Source organism: Geotrypetes seraphini, chromosome 7, assembly GCF_902459505.1.
Source record: "Geotrypetes seraphini chromosome 7, aGeoSer1.1, whole genome shotgun sequence".
Taxonomy (NCBI): Eukaryota; Metazoa; Chordata; class Amphibia; order Gymnophiona; family Dermophiidae; genus Geotrypetes; species Geotrypetes seraphini.
Window position 1 is genome coordinate 144,414,504 of NC_047090.1, and position 19,824 is coordinate 144,434,327.

Below are 19,824 nucleotides of genomic sequence, written 5' to 3' on the forward strand. Positions count from 1 at the left end.
AATTATGAATTGTGTTAATAGCACAAAATGAGACTGATCCAAGACTGAACAAATGCAGCTCAATTTTTAGTAAGATTTACTTGAGGTTGATAAGTTAGCATTGAATCTAATGTGAATCCCAAAATTTTAGATGTGTGTTCTATAGGAAGCCTATCTGTGGTATTAAGAACACCACTATCTGGAAATGCGTAATTAGATGCTCTAAACCAGGGGTGCCCACACTTTTTGGGCTTGCGAGCTACTTTTAAAATGACCAAGTCAAAATGATCTACCAACAATAAAATAAAAAAAACAACACAACGCACACTGTACGCATAGAAAATGTTAATTATCATTCCTATTCCAGGGTTTTTCAAAGAGGTCAAAGCAGATGACTCTATGCACTATCACCTCAGTAACAACCATACAAAAATAGACAAATATACCCCCTCCCTTTTTACTAAACCACGATAGCAGTTTTTAGAGCGCAGGGAGCTGCGCTGAATGCCCAGCGCTGCTCTCGACGCTCATAGGCTCCCTGCGCTAAAAAACTATTGCGGTTTAGTAAAAGGGGACTTTAGTGTAAAATATAGACAGCAGATATAAATTCAGACACATTTTGATCACTAAATTTAAAATAAAATCATTTTTCCTACCTTGTCTGGTGATTTCATGAGTCTCTGGTTGCACTTTCTTCTTCTGACTGTGCATCCAATCTTTCTTCCCTTCTTTTAGCCTGTATGCTTCCTCTCCTCCAGACCTCATTCCTTCCCTCAACTTTTCCTTCCTCTTCCCTGCCCTTTCTTTCTGTGCCTCCCTTTCTTTTTTTTCTGTTTCTCTTCTTTCCTTCTGTCTCCCTGCCTGCCCTTTTTCTTTCTTTCTCCCTGCCCTCCCCCAAGCCACTGCCATCGGGGACCAGGACCCAAACCGCCACCAATAACAGGCCCGAAAGCCGACGCCGCCCCAAGCTGTCCCTGCTTCGGCCGACCAGCATTCCTCTCCCCGACGTCAATTCTGCCGTCGGGGAGAGAAAGTCTGATTGGCCCAAGATCGCGATCGACCTATTGGGGGAAATGCTGCCGGGTCCTGTCTTAGCGGAAACAGAAAGTAGGCAGGACCCGGCAGCAAGAAGAGCAAATGCTTCACTAACCTGTCTCCCGCCTTAGCCCATAGCAAACGCTTGCTTCAGGGCTCTCAACATGTGCGTGCCGGCTTCCCTTCTCCCCCTCCCCCCCCCGGCCATAACTTCCGGTTTCTGAGGGAAGAGAAGGGAAGCCGGCACGCACACGTTAGAGCCACGGAGCATAAGTTCGCTACGGGCTGAAATCTCCAAGCCGTTTTTTTTTTTTTTTTTAATGTTCAGCAGCGGCGGCAGCAGCAGATGATAGCTGGGCGGATCGCCCAGCTAAAAGGCCCTAGAGAGAACACTGGAGAGGAAGGCTGATCGGCCCGGTAGATCAGGACGGCAACACGAGTCTATCACGGAGCCCGGGATGGGCTCCGCGATCGACTCACGTTGCCTTCCTGAGCTATTGGTCGATCGCGATCGACGTGTTGGGCACCCCTGCTCTAAACCAAAGTAGTTTAGTCTTAGATGGGTTGATTTTCAAATGAAGCTCATCAGCCCAATATTTCCTTTAGAATTCCCTAACATTTAATCACTTTCACCAAACCCTGAAAATGCTAAAATTAAGAATGCTAATGTGCAGGGCAGGGTGAACTTGATTTAAATCATTTGTTATAAAGATTTGATTTAAATCATGGTTTTCTACAGAATGACTCATTTTTGCTGGTATAATTGATTTGCAAAGGAACAATGGGTCAAAGGTCTTTTTGCAACTCTACATTTTATAACATTTTTGCTGTGAAGAAAAAGCATGTTGTCTCTGCAGACACAAATTCACAGTTTTGAGAAATGCAAAACCAAGCATCTATGATATCTTCTATAGAGAAAAATTGCGTGTGACATTACTAATGGATTTATGGAATCCATATACCAAAAAATTTAAACATTGCATGAATATACAACCTCATTTTGAATAATTAAAAACTACCGTAATCCTTATTTCATTATCTTTTGGACTATAATCTATCTTAAATAGATTATAGATAAATATTTCCTCAAAATCATTTTATTTAAAAAAAAAATCCAATTTAAATAAAACTGATTTTTATCCACCCTGGTGTAGAGATTTTATAATCTCAGGGTCAGCAGTGTAATTTAATCATCAGAAGCCCTACTACTGCTAATCATTTCTATAGCGCTACTAGACATACAGCACTGTACACATTATATACAGGTACTTTTTCTGTCCCTATTGGGTTTATAATCTAACGCTAGATTTTACAAAGCTGCGGTAGAGGTTTCTACTGCAGGCTGGCAAGGTAAATGCTCCAACAATCATAGAATTCCTACGAGCATTGGAGCATTTACCTCCCTGACCCACAGTAGAAAACTCTTCCATGGTTTTGTACTTAGGGCAATTGGGAGTTAAGGCCCAAATTCTGTAACCAGCGCCTAAAGTTAGGCACCTATTTCGGAGGCGCCCATCAAGATAGGCGCCTATCTAAATTGAATAAGAAGCCCAATTAAGCTTTTTAATCAGCACTGATTGAAACATAGGCGCCTATCAAGGAAAACACGATTCTGTAACAAGGCGCCTCTAAAAATTTAGGTGATCTTCAAAAAAAATAGGTGCTATGCATGTTAGACGTGGGTGTGGCTATGTGTTAGGTGCCTTCTTACACAATCACTGCTCTTAAGCGCTCAGTTAGGCGCCTGACTTTTAAGTGTGCCTAGAGCTGGCCTAATTAATGGGCGCCTCCAAAATAGGTGCCGATAGGTGCCGCTCAGCGTGATTCACTAAACAGCACTCAATTTTACTTGAATCACGCTGAACAGTGCCTATATAGGCGCCTAACTTTTGGGCGCTTCTTATAGAATTTGCCCTTAAGTGACTTGCTCAAGATCATAAGGAGCTGTGGTGGGAATTGAACCCAGTTCACCAGGGTCAAAGACTGCTGTAGTAACTGTTAGGCTACTCCTTCGCCAAGGGACTAATATTTCATCCTAGTCTTGGTTGTGTTGAAGTAATGGCTTTAGTCTAATGAACTCGGTAGTGTTATCGGAAGTCAATATCCTGACTAATATACAGTCCAAACAAGCAGTTGAAGTGCGCATAATGTTAGTGATTTTTCACTCTAGTTTGTAGGAACAAACAGATCGTGCCCTGTATTCTGAGCCAGCCAATAAAATCTGGCACTTACTTCCCTTATTGGGCAAAGTAAAAACTAATGAGGCAAGAAATTAATTTGAATCAAAATTAAAATCAGTATTGAGCGAGCAGATACTTTTCACCCCACATAACACTAAGGAAGGCGAGATTGTTGGAATTTGTTGCGGTTGTGAAAACATTTAATTTTCACAGTATGGAGGGTAGGCGTTAACCACAGTATATGAATAACACAGCTTGTAATGAACCTTGCAAGCTGTGTTGTTTATATTGGCTAGGAAGTGGAACATCGGGCCAAAAATCTGCAGCCTCATGCTCTGGGTTGGCCATTTGTCTTCTCCACCTCTCACCTCCTACCCCCATTGCTCCCAATAATTCTGGCAAACACATTAACCCCCTTTGAACCTTCCTCTCCCATGATAGCGTGGGTACTGGATAGGCTGGGAGCCCTCATAGAAACAGACAGAATGTGGTGTAAAATCAAAGGAAAAGATATATTAGTGCACCAGCAATCAAAGTAATGCAGTCTGTTCTTGTTACAGACTTGGTTCCAATGTGGACAACAACCATGTTAACATTTACTTCCTTTTCTGTTGACAGTTCTATCCTGTTAGGCTTCTTCAGCACAGTTCTAGTTACACTACCAAATCACTTATCCATGCCCTCATCACCTTTCACTTAGACTACTGCAACTTGCTATTCTCAGGCCTTTCGCTTAGCCATCTCACTCCCCAGAATTTGGCAGCACCACTTATATTCCAGGAGGGCCACTTTACTCACATTACCCCTCTCCTAAAGTCACTTCATTGGCTTCCCATTCGTTTTTCAAATACAATTCAAACTCCTTACTGACTTACAAATGCACTTACTCAGCTGCCCCTCACTCTCTCTCTTCACTTATCTCCCCTTATGTTCTCCCCTCCCCCCGAGCTCCCCTCAGCTGGTAAGTTCCTTCTATCTGTGCCCTTCTCTTCAACTACCAACTCCAGACTCCATCCCTTCTGCCTTGCTGCGCTGTATGCTTGGAACAAGTTGCCTGAATCCCTACGGGTGGGTTCAGTCTCTGGCAGTGTTCAAGGCCCAGGTAAAAGTCCACCTCTTCGAGAGTGCTTTCAACTCCTAACTCCTCTCACCTTTGATTCTACATCCACAACCCTATATGTCATGTCTGCCTGTCCAAGGTAGATTGTAAGCTCTTCCGAGCAGGGACCGTTTATAAATGGAAAAATGTACTGTGCTGTGTATGCCTTTCGGCACTATATAAGTGATAAGTAGTAGTACTTATATAAAAATCCAGGCCTGGCTCCACCTAAGACATTCAGGACCTGGGTCATCTTGGATAAATAAAAGCACTCTTTTACCTTTGCAGTTTCCTGTTTCTTCTTATTCAATTCCTGGTATCTATTTCTTAACATAAGATACAAACCTCTGAGCTAGGGCCACTCCTCACTTCCCTAGGACTCTCTCACAGGTACTGCAGCTAATACTTTGGGAGGCTTCCTTCATTTGGAGCCTCCTTCCAGGAGATCTCTGCACTCAGTATGTCATTTCTGGAGATCTTTTGCTTCGGGGTCTCTCTGATTAACTCAGCTCCAGGGCATTCAACAAACTCCTGGCCTGGAGCCGCACTCCTCTGACTGGGCCTCTGACATAGCAGGTTAGCACTACCTGCCGTAAGGTGGCTAAACTGCAACCTCAGGGACGGAATGTTTTTAGGGATATCTGCTGCTATATCACTTACTCCCTCATACTCTTCTTTTCAATTATATGTTCTCCCCCTTCTGTAGTCCTCATGGGCCTACCTGTACAGAATCCTAAAGTCTACTGAGTTGAGGGCAGGAGTGATTCCCAGTCTCTCCTGCTCTTGCTGTTGCCAGGTTTAAGCTGGTGCCCATGAACCCCTAAGGGAGTCGAGCTGAAGCTGGCAACTACCGGTAGGAATCAAGCTGTTATTAAACGACCTGGGGTGTTCACCACAAGCTGTGGTGGTCAGTTTACATCATGCTGTAAGTAATACGTGTTACAGTAATATAATACACATACGAGTATTATTGCCATTTAATGTGTATTGAGGGACAAATAGCACAAGTTATGGCTATAAAGCACCTTGATAACTACTCCTCTATATAAATAAACTGAGATACTTGTTTTTATTTGCTTGTGGTTGTATTATACTTTAGCTGTTGGGCTATCTTATCCTGTTAGCTCAGGTGCTATGATCTTTTTGTTTGTTTAATAATATCTCCAGCCTTCCAATTACTATTTGCTTTGGTGGGTTCCAAAAAACATGAAATATATAAAATGACATAACGTTGAAAACATGTACCTATGAATTTACAGCACTTGCAAATATCAACCAGTAAAAGCCATAAGTTGATTTCACTTCGCTAGACTTATATTGTAAACCCAGCTTTAAGTTTCAATGCTCTAACTTATCAAATGAGAGCTACATTTTATCATGTGCTTGGGCATCTGATTGCCTTTTTCTTTAAAGGCAAGGCTATAAAATATATTTTTACCCTTTTAGTGGAATATCAAGCTATAGCCTGATGATAACTTTAAGCAAGGTATTCCACATTCATGGTGTTACTATTTAGAAAGCTTGGTTATGTGTGCCCCCCCTCTCCATTCTGATTGTAATGGTGGCCCATTTAGCTGTCCCTGATGTTGACCTCCGATGATTATACTTTTTGGTATAAGGATAATGCAGTCATCATTTCCGGTTGGGTGGGAGGGAAAGGGAAAATGGGATGGTCCAATATAATTTGCTCATTGGTATATTTATGGCAAATTGGCAGGTTGAGCAGTCATGTCATATCATATGCTACAACTTTAAATGATATTTATTTTGTCACTCGATGGGTAACCAGTGAGGAGAAAATTATCTTGTGGCAGCATTCTATATAATTTTGAAATACTTTTATTGAGGAAGTGGAGAGTCTCAAGTTCATCACATTACAGTAGTCAATTGGAGTTAACATTGGTTATTGCTAAATAGTTCTGAAATCTTTTTGATGAACATGTGGCTTAAATCTCCACAATAATCCTAATTTTACAAATGCTTTATGAACTGAGAAATATTGGATTTAAAAGTTGTTCTTACATCCAGAATGATCTCCTTATAGGAGATTTCAGAGCAAATTGGCAACAGCTGGTTATTTACTTTGACATTTCAGTTCCGCTCCCTCTCTTGATCACAGTAGCTCAGTCTTTTCAAATTCAGATTTAGACTATATGATCCTAGGCAACTTGACACTGCTTCTTTTCTTTATGCTATTTGAGTTATTGTTTTTAAATCTCCCACTATTGGTAAAATATCTTACGTAATCAGCATAAAAATAACAATGAACACTCAATGATTTCTAAATAAATCACACAAAGGGACACACGTAAGTATTGAATAGTACATCTAGTAGATCTAACTCATGGAGAAACCCTTTGGGTAGTTCATACCAGTCTGAGATGACATCTCCACAATGAACTTGTTTTCAACCTGATAAATAAGAACAGAATCACCTAATGATTTACAGGACCTGTTCCGACTACTACTATCCATTCAGTCATGTCCGACCCTTGGATACTCTGTAGGCCAATCCTCGCCATGCTTCCCTGTTTTCCACGGCTTCTTTCAATTGATTGATGTTCATTCCCGTGTCATTATTGATGGTATCCAGCCAATGGACCTTTGGTCTCCCCTGCTTCCTTTTGCAACTGACCATTCTGAGTGGCACCTCCTTTTCTAGTGAATTTTCCCTCATCACATGTCCAAAATAGGTCAGTTTCTGTCCACTAGGATTGTGTGCTCAAGAGCAATAGAGCTATAAAAGGAAGCTACCGTCTTTATTGAATTTTTTAAAAGGTATAACAATAACAGTGTATACAAAATGTCTAACAGTAACTGAAGAAAGAAAACACTCTGACATGAAAGGAAATTTAATTAGATATCCAGACTATATAATTTGACAACCCTTCCCATTTTTTCCCAAGAAGGGAGGCAATTCCAATACTTGGCAGCAGTCCTCTCATACTTGGAAGTAACCCAAGCCAGGTTCCACAATTCAGTGAAGCATAAGATGAATTGTCTTTGCAGTGGGTCAAAATAAGTTTAAGAGCTGGGGACAGGAGAAGAGCAATCAAGTACGCCTTATGCTGAGACAGTGGTGTAGGGGAGGCCCAATTGCTTTCAGATTACAATTCTTTACTTAAGTGTAACATTGATTCCTAGATTACAGAATTAGGGCCATTTCTCTGCCTAAAAACAAGTTAACTTAGAGCAATAGAACATATGAGATAAGGTATCAGTCTGTGTTTACAAGACCAGCATAAGACAGAGTGTTCAGCACTAAGCTGTGAGATCTTTACCATTGTCCAATAGAAAAACAAAAGAAAAAAACAATGTACAAAGCACAGGACTTTTTATTGAAGTAGATGCAATGTAGTGATCCTAATGTTGGTTCTCATGTATGAAGATGTAGGACCCAACACGGGGGCCGGAATGGAAAGAATCTCATAGATGGAAAACCATGGGCGTCAAAACAGATACACCAAATAAAATAACAAGTACCACCAGTAAAGGTCTTCAGTTTGTTTGTTTATGCACATGAGGCAGAGTTCATATTCGGTCTCGTTGACCAAGTAGGCTAATGTATTGCTTTCTTTTGAATTTGAAACAGAATACTACACCACATAGGCATACGTATAGAATTATTTTAGCTTCTGATTCATTTATTATTTATCTATTATTTTAGCTTCTGATTCATGCAGTGGTGTACCAAGGGGGGGGGAGGGCGGTCCGCCCTGGGTGCACCCCCCAAGGGGGTGCACAGCCAGCCACCCCCCCTATTCTGCTGCTGCTGCTTTCCTTAACCAGCAGCAGCAGCAGTAAACTTTTAAATTAGGGGTGTCCGCGGCTCAGCTTGTGCTCCCTCCGGCGGGTGTTTAGTTTCTGGCCGGCTCCCATGCAGCAGTTTTTCTGCTCAAAGATGCAGCCGTCGGCTCCTTGCGCGATCCGCAGCTGCGTCGGAAGTGTTCCCTCTGACATCATGACATCAGAGAGAAAGCTTCTGACACAGCTACGGTTCGCATGAAGTGTTGACGCCCATGGCTTTGAATGAAAAACCTGCTGCACAGGGCAGGGAAGAGAAATGTTGCTGCTGCTGCTGCTGCTGCACAGGGAAGGGAGGTGGGAGAGAAATGCTGCTGCTGCACAGGCAAGGGGGGAGAGAAATGCTGCTGCTATACAGGGAAGGGGGAGAGAAATGCTGCTGCTGCACAGGGAAAGGAAGGGGGGGGGAGAGAGAAATGCTGCTGCTGCAGCTCCCAACTGTGAGAGAGAGGGAAGGAGGGAGAAGGAAGACAAGGGAGAGGAACCAGAGATGCCAAGTCCATGGGAAGGAGGGAAAGGAAAGGAGATACCAGACCATGGAGGAGGAGGGAGAAATTCCAGGGCATGGGGGTGAGGGAAGGAGACAAATTCAAGACCAGGAGAAAGGAAGGAAGGAGGGAGGGAGAGAAAGGAAGAAGAGGAGATGCCAGAAAATGGCAGGAAAGGGGGAGTTGGAAGGAGAAGAGAGAGATGCCAGGGCATGGGGGAGGGAAGGGAAGGAGATAGAGATGCCAAACCATGATGTGGAGTGGGAAGGAGAAGAGAGAGAAAGATGCCAAAGCATAGGTGAGGGATGGAGACAGAAAAATGGAGAGGGGGTGAAGCTGAAATGAATCCCCCTATCAACATGGCTTTAGACCCAGCTTCAGCACCGAGTCCCTCCTTGTCTCCCTAATTTCAAAGGTGCAACAACTACATTCTCGAAACAAATTTGCTGTTCTGTTACAATTCGACCTCTCTGCTGCTTTTGATGTCGTCCACCACGACATACTACTTTATCAACTTTTTGAGATAGGAATTGATTCCACCGTTCTTAATTGGTTTTCAAACTTCCTTCGCTCTCGCTCCTACACTGTCAACTCTAATGGCACCATGTCCACTCCTTGGTCTCCTTCTTGCGGTGTCCCTCAGGGATCACCCCTTTCCCCTATCCTTTTTAATATCTATATGTCCTCATTGAAGCTCTTCCAGCTTTCCCCCCTTGAAACAATCTACACATACGCCGACGATATCCTTGTCCTTCTTGAAACAGACCAAAACCTCACCAACCTCCATGATAGCATAACATCCTGCATAATGAGACTCCACTCCTGGTCCCTCTCGGTACAGATGAGACTAAATGAATCAAAAACAAAATTACTCTGGCTCGGCCCAAAGTTAGAACATCTGCCCACCCTCTTCGCACTGCCTTACACCTTGAGTTCTCAAGCAAGGTCCTTGGCATCATTATCGATTCCTCTCTCTCTCTCAACAAACACCTCAACTCCTTGACAAAATCATGCTTTTTCAGCCTCCACATGCTAAGGAAAGCAAGACCCTTCTTCCGCCAAAAACATTTCGCTGTCCTTGTCCAATCCATCATCCTCTCCAAACTTGACTATTGTAATGCCATTTACCTATGCTTAACAAAAAAAAGACTCCAGCTTATTCAGAACACGGCAGCCAAGCTGATTTTTGCAAAACGTAAATCTGACCACGTCTCCCCACTCCTGGCCAATCTTCATTGGCTCCCAGTGATTTCCAGAGTCCAATTCAAATGCTCTTGCCTGGCTTTTAAGATTATTCACGGCATCCTTCCTTCCCTAATCCCACTTTCTTTCAACTCCTCGTGCCCTGACTCCACCAGGACCGCCCATAAATTAAAACTATCTTTCCCCTCCCTACATGGTATTCTCCACGCAGGTAAACTGGGAAAATCACTTCTTTTCAAAATCACAGGTCTCTGGAATGACCTTACTATCCCGCTGCGGAACCTGAGCTCCCTCCATTTATTCTTCAAGCAACTAAAAACCTGGCTCTTCTCTAACATGTAATTTCTTTTCCCTTACTTTTCCACTCGATTTATAAACTTATGTAAACCTTTTCCTACCCTTTCTCATTTTTAAGTTCTTGTAAACCGTGCCGAGCTCTACTTCCGTGGAGATGATGCGGTATATAAACTTAAGGTTTAGTTTAGTTTAGTTTAGAATCATGTACAAAGGAGAGAAGGGATACAGGATATTGAAGGGACATAGAAAGAGAGAAGGTGCCATATGGAAGAGAGAGAGAGTGGACAGTGGATGGAAGGGGCAGAGAGAGTGTGGGCAGTAGATGGAATGGGTAGAAAGAGAGTGCAGATGTTGCATGGAAAGGAGAGAGGACAAATGCTGTATAGAAAGAAGAGAGCGATGATTAAAGCAGAAATGACAAAAGGTAGAAAGATTTTTTTGTTGCTTTACTTAGAATCAAGTAGTATTGTAATTGTATTTAATAAAAGTTTATAAATAGCAAATGGAAATAAGGCAATTTTTTTTTTAACTAAAACAGGATACCATAACAGTAGTATACTGTACTATTCTGAAGAAAGAATTTGGCCTCTGAAAGCTAATTGAAAAATGGATTAGTCCTATAAAATGGTATTTTCTTATTTCTCATTATTTGTTTTATTTCTATTGTTAATTTGTAAAGTGGTGATTGTTATGTATCAGTTTTTTCAAATTTACATCTACTGACTTTATATTTTGCACAGTATTAGGGGACATGTGTCACTGTTTCTGTGGTGTTGTGGTGTTGCATTTATGCAGAGTCTGGTTTCTTGGCGGTTCAGTTTAACTTTTGTCTACATATTTCTATTTTTAGTTTGTAATTATTCCATATTGGGCGAGGATGTATCTCTGTTCTGTGTGTATGAAAAGGACATAGTTTTCTGCTGCCATTGACTGTGCAGGATCTGGCTTGTTTAGCTTGTTTTACAATGTATGTGTTGGTGGTCTAGTGCTCACTGCAGTGTTTAAGATGCTGCCTTTTCCTAGGTACACTCTTGTTGTGCGATATGTGGATTGTTACTAAAAATCATATTTTTCATATAGATGAGGGGGTGTCAAAAAATTATGGGCCCCGGGTGTCACATATGCTAGGTACGCCACTGGATTCATGGAATTCTAGCTGTGTCACTTGTGTGGCCTCCGTCTCATCTTGTTCCCCAATGGCTTTCATGTCTGTAGCTATGGGGAGAGGAAGGAGTGCCAAGAGATCTTTCATTTTCAGCTACATGGACCTGCCTGCTCCATTTCCAGTCCAAAGTCATTTGCAACTATGTTGTAACAAGAAGGCAAGGTAATACTGTTAATAATTTAGAAAACAAACACCGCCCTGTGCTTTAGAGGCTTTCATTCCGTGTAAGACAATTCTTGGAGGTCTATTAGCCCAAAGGACGGCAACAACTAGCAGCTCCAGCTGCCTGAAAAAGTAGTGAGGAAATTTACATGGATACATTCTCTAAATATAATTCACTTTAGAGGCGTAACCATCTTAATCATGTGTAGTCATCCCCACCATGCAAGGGTTTTTATACCCCTTTTTTAAGTAAGCCCTTTGGGCAACTGTTGCAGTAGCTAGTTGATCTGTTTTTTTCCAAATATATCGGACGTCATTCTGTTCATTGAGAAGCATCAATAAAAGAGTTGTTTATGTACTGTGGCTATGAATTTTCACTGGGAAATGTATATGTTTCTTATCTGTAAAGATATCTCCCATATTTGTTTATTCACAACACATTTGTTTTAATTTTGATGTTTTCCCCCAGCCCTAAGCTCAAAATAGCATCTGTTAGCAATTTGGGAGGATTTTGGAAGAAAGCTTTTGAAACCATGTATTACTTGACTATCAAAGGCATCTGCTTTATTTGCTTATTGTTACCATGATTTGTAAACCATGGGAAAAAAGCAAGGTGGAAGCTTAAGGAGAAACAGAAGGACATTGGAAGCTTAAGGAGAAACAGAAGGATACTCCAAACACTCCAGATGCTTGTTGATGGCTCAGTAAGAATTCTTATTTTTTTAATTGCATCTCAGGAACCATCCGTATCCTGTCACAGGTGATCCAGTACCTCCAGATGAACATTACTATTAACCATTTGGTCCATTGTGCTACTATGGGCTGCACGTTAACATTCTTCAGAGGAGCTACTGGCATGTTTTGGTGTACAACTGAGCTAGGAATAAGGGCACAATTCACCTTCTGTTGAATGTTATTGAGGTTTTTTGTTGTTTTTTTAAAAATAATGCTTCTGATGTTTTTCATATTCTTATCAAAACTAGTTTTTTGCTTTGGACAGAGTCACCATAAACATAAACACGTCTGGTAATGTTATTGGGGGAGGGGGGAATTCTGATGAATCAGAGAAACTCAAACAAATCTCTGTAACACTGGAAGATATAATGGGTCAATTTAGCAAATTGAACAGTAGCAAATTGCCTGGACCAGATGGTATTTATCCCAGAGTTCTGATAGAATTGCAAAATGAACTTGCATAACTATTGTTAGTAATTTGTAATTTTTCTCTAAAATCCAGCATAGTACTGGAAGACTGGAGGGTAGCCAGCGTGATGCCAATTTTTAAAAAGGGTTCCAGAGATGATCCAGGAAATTTTAGACCGATGAGTCTGTTGTCAATGCCAGGCAAAGAGTATTATAAAGAACAAAATGACAGAACATATACATAAGCATGGATTTATTTCGTCAAGGGAATTCTTGCCTCACCAATCTACTTCATTTCTTTGAAGGGATGAATGAGCATGTGGAGAAAGGTGAGCCAGTTGATATCTTGTATTTGGATTTTCAGAAGGCATTTGATAAACTACCTCATGAAAGATTTCTGAGGAAATTAGAGAGTCATGGGATATGAGGTAATGTCCTATTATGGGTTAAGAACTAGTTGAAAGAAAACAGAGAGTAGGTTTTAATGGTCAATATTCAGAATGAAGAAGAGTAAATAGCTCTTGTGCCCCAGAGGTCTGTGCTGGGACCACTGTTTTTTAACATATTTATCAATGATATAGAAATGGGAATAACTAGTGAGATAATAAAATTTGCTGATGACACAAAGAGGAATTAGGAGTCACTGCCCAGGAAAAGGATCTAGGTGTCATCATTGAGGATACGTTGAAACCCTCAGTTCAATGTACTGTGGTAGCTAAGAAAGCAAATAAAATGTTAGGAATTATCAGAAAAGGAATGGTAAACAAAGATGAAAATGTTATAATGCTCTTGTATCGCTCTATGCTAAGGCCGTGCCTCGAATACTGTGTGCAATTCAGGTCGCCGTACCTTAAAAAAAGATGTTGTAGAATTAGAAAATGTACAGAGAAAGGCAACAAAAATGATAAAAGGGATGGGATGACTTCCAATGAAGAAAGGCTAAAGTGGCTAGGACTCTTCAGCTTAGAAAGTGGCATGGAAAGAATAGATGTGAATTGCTTGTTTACTCTCTCCAAAAATACTAGGACTAGAGGGCATGCAATAAAGCTGCTAAGTAGTAGATTTAAAACAGGCCGGAAAAAATATTTCTTTACTCAATGTGCAATTAAACTCTGGAATTCATTGCCGGAGAATATGGTGAAATCACTTAGCAGGGATTAAAAAATTATTTGGATAATTTCCTGAAAGAAGTCCATAGGTTATTATTGAGATGGCATGGAGAAATCCACCGTTGATTCCTAGGATAGGCAGAATACAATTTGTTTCACTACTTGGGATCAAGTTAAGTACTTGGGACAAGAAAGGCTCAAAGATGGAGACAGCAAACTACAGACCAGTGAGTCTAACATCGATAGTGAGCAAACTAATGGAAACTCTAATCAAACACCAATTAGATAAGATCCTGGATGAGGAGAATCTACGGGATCCCCGACAACATGGATTTACTAAGGGGAGATCCTGCCAATCCAACCTGATCAGCTTCTTTGACTGGGTAACGAGGAAGCTGGATATTGGGGAGTCCCTGGACATCGTGTACCTGGACTTTAGCAAAGCATTCGATAGCGTACCACACCGCAGGTTACTGAGCAAGATGAGTTCTATAGGATTAGGTAACACATTGACGAAATGGGTTGGGAGCTGGCTTGGAGGTAGGCTCCAAAGGGTGGTGGTGAACGGCACCCCCTCCGAAATGATGGAGGTGATTAGTGGAGTACCACAGGGCTCAGTCTTGGGCCCAATCCTATTCAACATCTTTATAAGAGACTTGGCAGAAGGGCTTCGAGGTAAAATAACATTATTCGCCGATGACGCCAAACTGAGTAATGTAGTGGGCAAATGCACAACAGACGAAGATTCAGTGCCCGACAACATGATGCACGACCTACTCCTACTGGAGCGATGGTCTAGGACATGGCAACTCAACTTCAATGCCAAAAAATGCAAAGTTATGCACCTGGGCAGCCAGAATCCATGCAAGTCTTATACCCTTAATGGCGAGATCCTAGCAAAAACGGTAGCAGAACGAGACTTGGGGGTAATCGTCAGTGAGGACATGAAGTCTGCCAATCAAGTGGAGCAGGCTTCGTCCAAGGCAAGACAAATCATGGGCTGCATACGAAGGGGTTTCGTCAGTCGTAAGGCGGAAGTCATTATGCCATTGTATAGATCCATGGTGAGGCCCCACCTGGAATACTGTGTGCAATTCTGGAGGCCGCATTATCGCAAGGATGTGCTGAGACTGGAGTCTGTGCAAAGAATGGACACCCGGATGGTCTCGGGACTCAAGGATCTACCATACGAAAAACGGCTTGACAAATTACAGCTATACTCGCTCGAGGAGCGCAGAGAGAGGGGGGACATGATCGAGACGTTCAAGTATCTTACGGGCCGCATCGAGGCGGAGGAAGATATCTTCTTTTTCAAGGGTCCCACGACAACAAGAGGGCATCCGTTGAAAATCAGGGGCGGGAAACTACGAGGTGACACCAGGAAATTATTTTTCACTGAAAGAGTGGTTGATCGCTGGAATAGTCTTCCACTACAGGTGATTGAGGCCAGCAGCGTGCCTGATTTTAAGGCCAAATGGGATCGGCACATGGGATCTATTCACAGGGCAAAGGTAGGGGAGGGACATTAAGGTGGGCAGACTAGATGGGCCGTGGGCCCTTATCTGCCGTCTATTTCTATGTTTCTATGTTTCTATGGATTGGCCACTGTTGGAAACAGGATGCTGAACTTGATGGACCTTTGGTCTGTCCCAGTATGGTAATTATTATGTTGCCATGTACAACTAAGGTAGTAATCCTTGTAGTATCTGAATGGTCCTAAATTAATTAAAAAGTAGATAGAAGACAATTTGAGTTATTAAACTATGAAAATGTCTAATTTATATAGTATTGTGAAATATGGGGGTTTCTTAACCAATAACATATCATCACATTTTGTATTTAATTTGTACTGCCCCTTTCCCTTGTGGCAATGTAGCACAGTAATTTAATGAATATCGGAAGGTAGAAATTGATATTCCTATCCTGCTGGCCCATGGAGCTGAAGATCTAACCCAGGAAATGAACCCAGCTTCATCTTTACAGCAGTTCACAATATTGCTGCTGAGTAGTGGACTAGCCTAGCAAGAGAGACTGACTGAATGAATGCTTTGCTTCGGTCTTTACGGAAGAAGATGTAAGAGATCTACCTGAACCAGAAATGGTTTTCAAGGGTGATGATGCAGAGGAACTGAAAGAAATCTTGGTGAATCTGGAAGATGTACTAAGCCAAATTGACACATTAAAAAGTGATAAATCACCTGGACTGGATGGTATACATCCCAGGGTACTAAAAGAACTCAAACATGAAATTGCTGACCTGCTGTTAGTGATCTGTAACCTGTCGCTAAAATCATCTGTAGTACCTAAAGATTGGAGGGTAGCCAGTGTTACGTTGATTTTTTAAAAGGGTTCCAGGGGAGATCTGGGAAATTACAGACTGGTAAGCCTGACTTCAATGCCAGGTAAAATAGTGGAAACAATTATAAAAAATAAAATTGTGGAACATGTAGACAAACATGATTTAATGAGACAGTCAGCATGGGTTCAGCTGAGGGAAATCTTGCCGCACCAATTTGCTTGACTTCTTTGAAGGTGTGAATAAACATGTGAATAAAGATGAGCTGGCTGATGTAGTGTATCTAGATTTTCAGAAAGCTTTAGACAAGTTCCTCATGAGAGGCTCCTGAGTAAATTAAAGAGTCGTGCGATAGGTGGCAAAGTTCAGTTGTGGATTAGGAATTGTTTATCGGATAGAAAACAGAGGGTAGGGTTGAACGGTCATTTTTCTCAATGGAGGAGAGTAAACAGTGGAGTTCCGCAGGGACCAGTTCTGGGACTGCTGCCTTTTAACTTATATATGATCTGGAAATTGGAACAATGAGTGAAGTGATTAAATTTGCAGATGACACTAAACTGTTCAAAGTTGTTTAAACGCATGTGGATTGTGAAAAATTGCAGGCGGACCTTAGGAAATTGGAAGACTGGGTGTCCAAGTGGCAGATGAAATTTAATGTGGACAAATGCAGAGTGATGCACATTGGGAAGAATAACCCAAATGACAGTTACCGGATGCTAGCGTCCACCTTGGGGGCTAGCACTCAAGAAAAGAATCTGGGTGTCATTTGTAGACAATATGACGAAACCTTCCGCCCAATGTGTAGCGGCGGCCAAAAATGCAAATGATGCTAGGAATTATTTTAAAAGGGATGGTTAACAAGACTAAGAATGTTATAATGCCTCTGTATCATTCCATGGTGTGACCTCATCTGGAATATTGCATTCAATTCTGGTCTCCTTATCTCAAGAAAGATAAAGCGGCACTAGAAAAGGTTCAAAGAAGAGCGACCAAGGTGATAAAGGGGATGGAACTCCTCTCGCATGAGGAAAGACTAAAAAGGGTTAGGGCTCTTCAGCTTAGAAAAGAGAAGTCTGAGGGGAGATTTGATTGAAGTCTACAAAATTCTGAGTGGAGTAGAACCGGGCACAAGTTGATCAATTTTTCACTCCGTCAGAAATTACAAAGACTAGGGGACACTCGATGAAGTTACAGGGCAATATTTTTAAAACCAATAGGAGGAAATATTTTTTCATTGCCAGAGGTTGTGGTAAGAGCGGATAGCGTAGCTTGTTTTAAGAAGGGTTTGGACAATTTCCTGGAGGAAAAGTTCATAGTCTTCTTATTGAGAAAGACATGGGGGAAGCCACTGCTTGCCCTCGATCGTTAGCATGGAATGTTGTTACTCTTTGGGTTTTGGCCAGGTACTAGTGACCTGGATTGGCCACCGTGAGAACGGGCTACTGGGCTTGATGGACCTTTGGTCTGATCCAGTAAGGCTATTCTTATGTTCTTACGTGAGCCAAGTATGGGATAATTAAGCCATTGTAACATCATTGATGAGGTTGGTTCTGAGGCACTGTGGAATGAGGCATTATGACATCACAATCTCAGCTCTGGGATGTTGCTTTCGTTGGGGTTCCAGAATCTTGCTATTCTTTGACATGCTGGAATGTTGCTACTCCTTGGGTTTTGGCTAGATACTAGGGACATGGATTGGCCACCTTGAGAACGGGCTACTGGGCTTGATGGACCATTGGTCTGGCCTAGTAAAGCTATACTTATGTTCTTATGTTCCTATTTTATTCTTGGCTTCTTTATTTTTTGTCAGCATATTAACATTTTTTTAACTTCTCCCATTTTTCTTTTACATGTTGTTTTTATTCTGTCAGGCCCTCCCTCGCTAGGAGCATAGATAGAGCTACTAAGTACAAGACAGGGTGGAGCAGTGCAGGAGACGAGAAGGAACTGGTGTGGAGCAGAAATCCTTCTTACCGTGTTTTTCGCTCCATAAAACGCACTTTTTCCACCCCCAAAAAGTGGTGGAAACGTAAGTGTGTCTTATGATGCAAAGATACAAATTTAAGTCTGCTGCTGCCGCTGCTGCATATTTTAACCCTGCCACCACCGTTGCATATTTTAACCCCCCTGCTGTTGCCGCTGCATATTTTAACCCCCCCTGCTGCTGCCGCTGCATATTTTTAAACCACCAGCCCCGCTGCTGCATATTTGAAAAAAACAAAAACACCGCTGCTGCAACTTTAATCCCACCCGCCCGCTTGCTGCCGTTGTACCTGGTTGTCTAGCGAATTTCCCGGCCAGAAGTGCAGAGATCAAGAGCAAGCCCTCCGTGCTCCTGCCTGGGCCCGCGCCGATCTCCGAATGGCTTCAGTCAGCTCTTGCGGGACTCGCAAGAACTGACTGCAGCCATTCGGAGATCGGCACAGGCCCAGGCAGGAGTGCGGAGGACTTGCTCCTGATCTCTGCACTTCTGGCCTGTGCACCACTGGCTGAGAAACATGGGAGGAATTAAAAAAGGTACCGAAGGGGGATGATTAAAGAAACAGGGGGGGATTAAAAAAGATGCTGCAGGGTACATGGGGGATGATTTAAGGTACTGGGGCACGTGGGGGTATGGGAGATGATTTAAGGTACTGGAGGCACGTGGGGGTATGGGAGATGATATGGGGGATGATTTAATGTACTGGAGCATGTGGGGGTATGGGAGATGATTTAAGGTACTGGAGGGCATGTGCTTTTTAAGGGGGGATGATTTAATGTACTAGAGCATGTGGGGGTATGGGAGATGATTTAAGGGATATGGGGGATGATTTAATGTACTGGGGCACGTGGGGGTATAGGAGATGATTTAAGGGATATGGGGGATGATTTAATGTACTGGGGCATGTGGGGGTATGGGGATGATTTAAGGTACTGTGGCACATGGGGGTATGGGGAGGATGGTTTAAGGTATATGGGGAGTATGGGGGGACTTATGGTACTGGGGGGGCACATGGTTGTATGGGGGGATGATTTAAGGTACTGGGGGGTGTGGGAACTGCCTGCCTGCCTGTCACTAGACCTGCCTGATCTGTGCCCTGCCCCAGCCTACCACTAGACCACCGGAGGGGGGCAGGGTACAGAGCCTGGCAGGGAGGGGGGACAGGAATCGGAGCCTGGCAGGGAGAATTTGGTTCAGAATGGTTTTTTTCTTGTTTTCCTCCTGTAAATCTAGGGTATGTCTTATGGTCAGGTGCGTCTTATGGAGCGAAAAATACAGTAATTTTTAATGGCGCTTTCGATTAACAGCGCCAATTAAGAAAATTAAGTTGGGCGCCTAGATTGACTGTGTGCACTGATCTAGGTGCCTAACTTTAGGTGCTGTTTATGGAATCAGGACCTTGATGCACCTGAAGATGTTAATACTGGTTAATTAACCTGCCCACAAAGAGCATCGGTAGGACAAGCGAGATTTGAGCTTTGGCTTTCTTAGTTTACATTCTGCTGCTCTAATCACTTTACTCTTTCGCTCTGTGCTTCTTTACATTAAGCATATTTTTAGCTGGACCTGTCACAGACTTCCATTTCCAGTCTCAGTTGCTGTTGTAGCTTTTCCCCTCCACCAGTTAACAGACATTATTGTGCCTTATGGCATAGTAAAACACAGTGCTTCAGGCATGACTACAAGATAATAGGATCCCACTTGTAAACAGCAGTTGTGACTTTATTTATGGTGGCTCAAAGTTCAGTAGTGTAGACAAAGATTTTTCACTTCCTTGTCCTGTTAAACCAATTCAGACACTTGAATTTTGCTTCCTGATAAGAGGCAGAGAACACCAATTTTCAGTGGCGGCATCACCAATGTGCATAAGAACCTACTACTAA

The 19,824-nt window shown here is 42.4% G+C and overlaps 1 protein-coding gene across 1 annotated transcript in view; it reads left to right on the forward strand.

The window, feature by feature from the left end:
• DAAM1 (dishevelled associated activator of morphogenesis 1) overlaps nucleotides 1-19,824 on the forward strand; it is a 342,176-nt gene that overhangs the window by 126,052 nt on the left and 196,300 nt on the right.